Source organism: Capsicum annuum, chromosome 5, assembly GCF_002878395.1.
Source record: "Capsicum annuum cultivar UCD-10X-F1 chromosome 5, UCD10Xv1.1, whole genome shotgun sequence".
Classification (NCBI taxonomy): Eukaryota; Viridiplantae; Streptophyta; class Magnoliopsida; order Solanales; family Solanaceae; genus Capsicum; species Capsicum annuum.
Window position 1 is genome coordinate 110,750,520 of NC_061115.1, and position 9,765 is coordinate 110,760,284.

The window sequence follows — 9,765 nt, forward strand, 5'->3', positions numbered from 1 at the left end:
CATCAGATATGCATCTTCAGTATGATACATTCAGCTTATCAGTCATGTCAGTCGTGTACTCATGTTTCAGTTGTTCATGTTTACTATGTAATTCAGCTTATAATTTCTCCCATCTCAGCCAGTCCCATTCAAGGAAACTTATTCCCAAGGGGGAGATATTGTAAGACCCCGTAAAATTCCTAAGATTAATTCAGTCCTTTAAGCTTGTCAACGGGGTCCCAAACTTAGAAAATGTTATCTAAGTTTCCATACTTAGTTTATTATTGGCCTTCAAAAGTTGGCAATCCCATTTCGCAATCTTTATGTCCTTTAATGGTCGCTATTCTTGCTAATTCATGATCAGAGAGGTTAATAGATGTTTCCGAATAAGTTTCAAATTTTTTGTACCACGTTTAGACAACGTTTGGTGTCCCAAAATAGTGACCCAATGCAATCTTGGCACACCGCATCGCCTATCACATTGGTTAACATTGTTGTAGGTTTGCAAGACCAAAAGTACTAAGGATTGGTGTGATCGTGGTGCGACGCGTAGAGTATCTAGGAGATGGACATATCTAGGCTTATGGTCCATCCTCAACATATTGAATAGCAGAAGCTTAAGAAGAAGAGAGAGAGAATAAGAGAGCTAGAACAAGTAGCTATAGTTTTTCTTAGCCAGGGTTGCAGGATGGTAACTGTTCTCAACATAGTCAGAAGTTTTCAATCCTAGTTCCATCCTTAGATAGTGCGCCAGTACCAAAATTCAGAAATGATCATAGGGATAGGGCACTAGGCTCCAAAGCCCAAGGTAGTGAGAGAAGGAATTTTACTTATTTGCTTTACAAAGAGTTTGGTAAGTATCATAAGGGGGTGTGTAAAGCCGTCACTGATGTGTGTTTTGGATGTGGCAAGTCAGGTCACAAGGTCTGAAACTATCCTAATCCTGGCCCTTGAAGTCAGAGGGTCCCAGACTTAGAAAATTCTAGCTAAGTTTCCAAAGTTAGAAGTATTATGAAGATATATATATATATAGATCATAATAGAGAGTGTGATGGTGATAGAAGAGGAAAGATGACTACTAGGGAAAGGGAGATAGGTATATCCCACCGGGAAAATATTATATGAAATCAAGAATAGAGGCATTGTTCTCCAAATCATTAAAGGGTAAAGAAATTAAAAAAATATGCCTTAAGGAGATTAAAGTCGATATATTAGGGTTGAACTTGAAGGATGAGTCTCATGAAACTGCAATTGAAAAGTTAGAGCAGCAGTTTAGGCAAATGTCTTATACTTTAAATTAGAGGAAGTCGGGTACTCTTCTGAGCAACACGGTTCAAAATACAAAGAATGATAGTCATTGTCTTTCTATTACCACTTAGAGTGGTAAGTCTACTATTGATCCTCTTTTGCCTAATATGGATGTGCCAAAGAATAATAGCATAGTCATTAATGAGACACCATCCGTTGAGTCAGACAAAGCGTTAGGTGTTAATGTTAGTGTTGGTAAGTATAAAGGTAAAGGCAAGGTCGATGGCCTATAGTGAAGCAAATTCTATGACTGCCCCCACCTTTTCCTCAAAGATTGAAATAGAAGAAGGAGTACGAAAAGTTTAAGAAATTCATTAGGATACTAAAAAATTTAGTTTGAACAACCCTGTCTTTGAGGCTTTAGAGCAGATGCTTGGGTATGCCAAGTTTATGAAAGAATTGGTGAAAAAGAAAAGAGCGGCTAGATTTGAGGACATTGGTGGACTGCACCACCACAGTGTAGTCCCTTCTAAGGTTCTGACCTAGAATAAGGATGATCCCAGAGCATTTATGATACCATGTACTATAGGGACATCTAGATTAACCAAAGCATTATGTAAGTTAGGAGCTAGCATCAATTTGATGTTGGTGGTTGTATTCAATGAATTAGGCTTTGATATCCAGAGCTGATTACTACTTAGTTGTTGATGGCAGACTACATAGTAAAGAAGCCCATGGGCATGTTGTTTGATGTGTTGCTGAAAGTTGATAACTTCATTTTTCTAGATGACTTTGTCATTTTGGATTGTGAGGTTGACTTCAAGATTCCCTTCATATTGGGAAGATCGTTCATGGCCACGGGTAAAACAATGGTTAAAATGTAAAAAGGGGAGCTCATGTTCAGAGTTAATAATGAGGAAGTCACATTCAATTTCTAATGAACTTTGACAAAGCCAATCGATATGAGGGGGTGTTGGTTATTCATTGTTGATGATTCTGGAGGTTACTCCTTTTGGTAACTTGATGAAGTCTAAGTATTTAAGGTGCCACCTCATTCCACAACATTAAATCAAGCACTGTATGAGAGGTAACCCATGGGCTTGTTGTTGAAGTCTGAGTAAACAACCTAGCCATATCGTGCCGAGATACTAAATCAAGTGATTGGTGGGAGACAAACCACTATTTGAGTGTTCATGATTGTTTTTATTTTTTGTATGTACTGTAGCATGAGGAACATCTTGAAACATGATAATACATTGTTTCATTCATGATAATCTAGGTAAGGGGGCTTTGTGACTAACTCATGAAGGTCATAAGTCCCACGTGGGCCAAGTAAGTTGTGCTTTGAATGTTAAAAGAAAATTTTGAAGATTTTTGGTGATTTTCTAGTCTTGAACTTGCAAACATGATTATAAGGTTGTAAATAACAGGTATTACTTCCTTAGTAGTACAGTAAGTGTCAAAATACAAAGTCTAAAGAGTAGGAAAAAGGATACAAAATTGAGCCCACCTATGGCCTGTCACCTATGGATTGAAGGTGGCTACTACCCGTAGGTGACTCCTATAGTCTACAGGTTGTACTGTAAGTGGTATACTTCTTGGGCCTAATTTTTTTTAAAAATCAGTCCCACACCAACCATCAGTCAACCCTGAATGACCCCTCTTAGGTATTTAAGCCCCTAAACCGCCGCTTTAACCCTATTTAACTTTAAAATATCCTATTTTCTCTCAAATTAAAATTATCCACTTTCCCACACTTGATAAAAGGCAAGAACGTGACTTGTTCTCGATACCAACTTGTCCAAAGGCACTAACTACACATTCTATCTAGGGTTTCACTTTATCTTTTCATATTTTACTTCAGGTGCTTCAAATAAAAGGTAACTTTCTTGGATCCTAATAGTAATATCATGTGAAAAATTAAAAATAAGTGAGATCATATGTTCATTATCATGCCAAAAATTTTAATCAACAAAATTTTTTGGATCCTTGAATTAACCTAAAAAATCCCAAAGTGGTGCATTGTTCTAGAACTAAACTATATGATTATGCCCTAAATTTAAGATGAAAGTTGAAAAAGTAGAGAAATCCCAAAAGTTTGCATGTTTTTTTGTATTGAAAATTTTTATTCTAATAGTATGTGTGCATATTAAACATGTTTGGGTTGAGCATAAGCTATGGGGATGTAAAAATTAAGGGAAAATTTGTAGTTTTTCTTTAAGTTTTGCAATCCTTCACTATCTTTCAGACACTAACACTTGTTTTTTTAGGTATACATAGCACCAAAGGCTTCAAATAAGAAGGTTGCACCTTCAAGAAGAAGGGATGACTCCTCCAAGAGTAGAGGGTCGATGGTAGAATACCAAAATACCCCGACCAGAGTGATGCAGCTATAGACTAGAGCCTAGAAAAATACTACAACAAAGACTATCATTAGAGCTACACTGGGTGTAGCACTTGTAGACTACTTATAGAGGGGAAAACAATGTACTTACACTCAGGCAAGAGCTCGGCCATAAATCAGTACACTAGTACACAGGCTAAGAAAAAAGAAGGCTAGGATATCACCTCCATATTTTCCCAGTTTAATATGGGAAATAATGATAATGAGGAAGAGGTAGAGTCTGAGTCACTTCCTGTAGTAGCTACATAGGAATCCCAAACTAAGGAGGGGTCATAGTACAAGTCTAAGGTAGAAGATCAGGATCAGTCATTAGCAGTACCTTAGTCTGAGGAGGGTACAAACCAACCTTCACATTATGTGACACCACCACGTACAAAGTCACCAAATCAGACAGATCAAGCCTCCAACCCTACATACATATCAACCAAACCTATTGATGAGGTGAACCTAAGATAGTGTTCAGAAGGACTACCAATGCTTTATAAGAGAGACACTCTTGTGATCGAGATAGGCTGGCCCAAGAGGTCTATTTATGAAGAGATACCAATCGAGTTGTCTAGGTTGTTTGGAGCACCATTGATGTAGGTTGCATTTGATAAGTATCAGTGGGGGCGGATAACTAGACCCCTAGTTTCATAGAGCCCAACATTGGTGCGGGAGTTCTACGCCTCCTACCATGCCATAGTATCTTTGACTATACTTAGATGTGTGAGGCATATAAAGTAGCCATAGTTAGAGAAGTTTCTTATGAGAGGGGTCATGATTGATATTTCTTTTTAGCCTAGATTATACAGTTTGTGTATCTATAGTAGAGTCTGATTACCATTTGAGATTGGCGTATGATAGATGTTCTATGTGAGAAGTTGAGAATAAGAGTAAGAGTGAAGGTTTGGCGATTCGAATAGCTAGTTATATTTTACCTATTGGTGTTGATGCCCCTTGGGTCGAGGGGCAAGGTGTGATTAATAAGGTGACATTGAATTTAACTGTAAAGTTCTGGTGGCTAGTAGTAAGTTATAAATTATGTCAGACTGCAGCAGAAACTTGTTTTGTTGGAAAGGTGCAATAATGATTATGATCATGGTGGATGGTTATGATATTAACTATATCCTTGTTTGGTATAGTTGCTATGTGATAAGGCCAACGTTCTAGAGATTCCAGGAGTTGTCCGATAGTAGAGGTAATGGGAGTGGCTCAAACTAGAATGATAGAAGATCCAGCTAACCCAGTACTTGTACAGATGTCTTCTACGACCCCAATAAGGATTCTGTCCCAATTTGAGGGCCCATCAATTCCTATAGAGACTACTGATAGAGAGGAAATAAATGTTGTTATTGGTATGTATTTTGAGATAGCAGAGTAGAGAGTGGCCCCAAGATACGTATATAGGTAAAAGAGACCCTAGTACATCTACGTCAGTTCTAGCTTCCTCTTTCGAGATAGTTGTGACATCTTCATTACACTCTTGCACGTCTATTATAGTTGCTGCTATAGGTATGGTTTTGTATCAAATAAGTTTTTACAGCACTTAGGAGATAGAAAGAGAGTTACCACCGCCCGGCTAGAGAATGTTGAAGACCAGGTGATAGCATTGAATGGGCAGATCAGGCCCTGGGTCTGGATGACACTTGAGGTGATAGAGAGTAGATTATAGGCTTTACATAAGGCTTAGATATTATAGCTGTAAGCTGGGGTGCATTTTTGTAAGGATGCTTTTGAGGGCCGAGTATTAGCCTAATTCAGTGATATTGAGGCACTTGATTTGTGTGAGATTAGAAAGAAGGTAGACATACCACTAATAGAGATAAGATTTCTCATTAAGAGCACTATTCTTGCCATTGATGTCGCCCAAAACAAACCACTAAAGAAGTATTGTTTGATCAATGACAAATATAGTAACCTAACTAAGGTTAGGGTTAAACCCATAGGGAAAATATTGAATAGTATCTTAAGTTTGATGAAATCCGCGAGCAGTACAGAAAAGTAAATGGGGGAATTTGAAGTCAACATTAAGTAACTACTTGAATGCTTGAGTTTGTAAACAAAAGAAAATGAATACTAGGATTGTGTTCCCCATATCTTCTCAACTATGTAAAATTCTTGTGTTCAATAACCTAACCTCCTGCTTTGTATGGAAAGTTGACAAGCAATGTACTATCAACCATCTTGTAAAATGCATTGACAGATTTCACCCTTTACCATGTGAGTCTCAGGTGTTACCTTGTTGTCCCTTGTCTATAACCTTAGTAAAACTCTCATTTTTTGATGTATCGAGTTTATTAGATGAGGGTTAATAGCCTCGAAATCACAATTATAACTTTTTTTTCCCAATCTCAAAATCTCTTGTGGAGATGTTCTCGAATATAGGGAATTCCCAAGCTTTTGTAGTAGCATGGGTTCAGTAAATACGAAGGAGGAAATACATGCAACTACATTAGCTTAGATTAATCTCTCATTTCTTTTATGTAGCTAATTCGCTGGGGTTCCCACAACCCTAGTCAAGGAAATTAGCCGCTTATGTTCATGCACTAATCTATGATAATCAATAAAGAACACATGTAATTAATTTCACAATTATGAAAGAGTAAAATCCAAAATCTCTAATTGAATACAAAACCAAAAATCCAAGACAATTGTATCAATCCTCAATGTATTTGAATGTATTTCAAAAAATAGTAAAAGTACATGACCTAATAAAATAATAACCCTAAGGTATTTATAATATCTTAAAACAATAAGGAAATACTAATAAAAACTAAATCGGGAAAGTAGATTGGCAATTTTTCTGACTTGTTAGGTCTCCTTATGAGTTGTATATTACAAGTCGTAACCATTATATGGAAATTTTATCTCCATGGATTTAAGCTTGTGGTGTCATTACGACTCATCACCACGAGTCCAAGTTAGTCCTTACGACTCATGGTCTTCACTCCTTAGTATTTGAACCTTGCACTTCAGAGCTTTACATACTGGTCTCCTTATGATTGGTTACTATGAGTCGTAGTCTGATCTTATGACTCATAGTCTTTTATAACTTCAATGTCGTACCTTTTCATAGCTCACTGGTCTCCTTACAAGTTCTCCCAATGACCCGTATCCACTTTTTACGAGTCATAGTCAATCTACTAAGTGGCTCAGATTCACTTTTTGTCGTGGTATCATAACGACTCAAGCAAAGAGTCGTAAGGTGACTTGACCACTTTTAGCTTGACTAGTTATTTGACTTCTTAGAACTTTTTCTCTTTTATATAGTCCCATGCCACTGTCATCGTATATTACCTAACACCACACAGAAAAACATCATATCTAACAAAAACATCCTAAGTCAACCATGAATCCCTTATTTAGGCAACGAATGTGTTATGTTTACAAGGAATATTAGCACCCTCAACTTAGGATATTTGCATGTCCTCAGGTAAAATAAAAATAAAAAACACAGAAAGACAATGTTTCAATAGGAAAATCCTAAGATAACTTCGGCAGTAAATTTTCAACTTTAGTTTATAACACATTACCCCTTCTTAGTTTTAGAATCTCAAGAACCCAACTACGTATATTGATTTGGTACACTAATGTGATAGAAATAAATCCAATGATGGCATTACATTAGCAACGAACAACTAGGAATAAATACAAATTGTATTAATCGGACAGTCTAGTAATCTAACAAAGCAACCCTGTATCCTCACAATAAAAAAGGTCCCATTCACTCAGATAGATTGACATATTTATTTGGGGACAATCAAGAGATACTCGCACTCACAAAGAAGTTCTAATCGGTTTAAACAGAATTCCATATGCTTGCCCATATGTTTTTTCTTGGAGTTTTCGAACAGTCGAGTTAGGATCACTATAAGAATTTGTTAAGCTTGAAATGTAGGTTTTGGGGCTTGTTTGATATCTTTGGGAATTTTTTAGTGAAAAAGCCTCCTTGACACTAAGATTACTTTAGGTTCCAATTATTTCTCAACTTTTGTTTCACTCTGCCCTTGTTTCTGCCTTTTTATTCCTTTTTGATTTGTTCAAACTAGGTGTAGTTTCTTATGCTTCTCTTTTTGCTCATTTTTCACAATTTATTTTTATTTATCTTTTTGTACTTTTTTCAATTTTTCTATTGTTCTACCACACCCAACTTTCTTTTCTATTCATACTCTTTCTTCATTCCCACTCGATACCACACACCTCTATGATAGCCACCCTCAACTTAGGCAATTTGCTTGAGTTAAGATGCATAGTACCCAAGGTGGACTAGAGCAAAAATAGGTTCGTTATAATCTAAATAGGAAGGTGAATTAGTGTACAAAAAAATAGGTCTATTAAGGCTTAAACATCTGGATCAAGGGACACATATATCATTTGGTTGGGAAATTAGGCTAAAGTGGATGAATAACAAAAATGGCCTATGATAATCTCCTAACCGACCATCCTAAAATCTAGGGAAGATCAATCGAGAAAGTTTTGGACTCCATACATACTAGAAACTAGATAACGCGTCACACACACACATCGTATAGGGTCATATTGCTAGTTACTACTTATCTTGTTATGCAATTGTTTGACACAGTTGTTTTATCCCTAATTTTAATTCCATTATTAGATTCACAATTATCCCTAACGTATACACATATCACACAACTATCAAAAATTTAGGAAGCGTACCAATATTCCAAAGTAGCTTCCACAAATTTAGCACAACCATTCAAAATATGTCTACCACCATCAGTGCAAATTTTCTTGCTACTTGAGCATCACACAACACAAAAACACACTTAAATCAACATAAACATGCAAACATGTCGGTGTATAATTTTTTTTCAAACTATGGACTATGGGTTTTGAAATGTGAAAACTATAACCTGTGGCGACTGTGGTACATGGCTACCCCCAACTAATACCTATGCACTATCCTTGGTGTATTTAGAAATATAGTACAGGGATCAAGGAAAAACCTGGGATCTGTAGGCATCATCTCATACTCTATCAACATCAGAACTTTCAGCTTTGGCCTCACTCTTCTCACCATTAGTCCCATCAGCTATCGATACCATGCCCATAATAATGGTATCTATCATATCCGGTGCACTTAGTATTTTGTTCGGTGTTGGGTCTATGTTGTTGTTACTCTCAACATCCTCATTTTCCCATGTCGAACTAGCGGTACTTGTTATCATCTCTTGATACCTTATCTACTACACTCTCTCGCTCATAATGATCCCTTGCACCGCCATCTCAATATTTTCATCTTCAGTGCTGTGTCTATTTTTTTTTTATCCTTCTTTTTCTTTCTTCTTTCTTTCCTAACTACAACACCCTAAATATTTGAAATTTCTACCTCAGACTGTACCTCTATAATAATATTAGGCATAAGGAAAACCGACCTTTCATATAATTAATTGTAAGACCCTGTGAAATTCCTAGCTTAATTCAGTCCTTTAAAATTGTTAAGGGGTCCTACACTTAGAAAATTCTAGCTAAGTATTCAGACTTAGTTTTTTTTAGGCCTTCAAAAGTTGGCATTCTCATTTCGTAACATTAACATCCTTTAAATGTCTATATTTTAGTTAATTCATGATCAGGAAGTTCAATAGGTGTTCCCGGATAAGTTTCAAATTTTTTGAACTTTGTTTGAAGCTTCATTGGAATTGCAAAATATTGTACCAACGTGATCTTGGTGTGCCGCATCACCTATCATGTTGGTTAATAGTTTTCCCAGCTACCAGTGTCAAATTTGAGTGAGTCAGTATAATTTTTGCATGATGCGTTGGATTCACATTGGTACAATTGATGCGCCGTGTCGACCTGCACGTTGGCAATCGAGTTTTTACTTATTAGAAGAATGCATTCTTTGGGTATTTTCCCTTCGACTCTCATCCCCCAAAACAAAAAATTTAATACCCTAGAGAGGAAATAAACACATTCTTTCTCGATTTCTCTCAAGAACAAGCCTTAGGGCTTTTAACTTTCAAATAAAGAACTCAAGATTCCACTGTTTATCTCCAGAAATTCTTCAACAAGATATGTAAATTTATCATCCAAGGGTCCATTCCACCCTTGTAGTTCAAGAAGCTTCTTTTAAAAAAATGAGTTTTTATTTCAATGTTTTGGGTTTGAATGTAATACTGTTGATGTTCTGG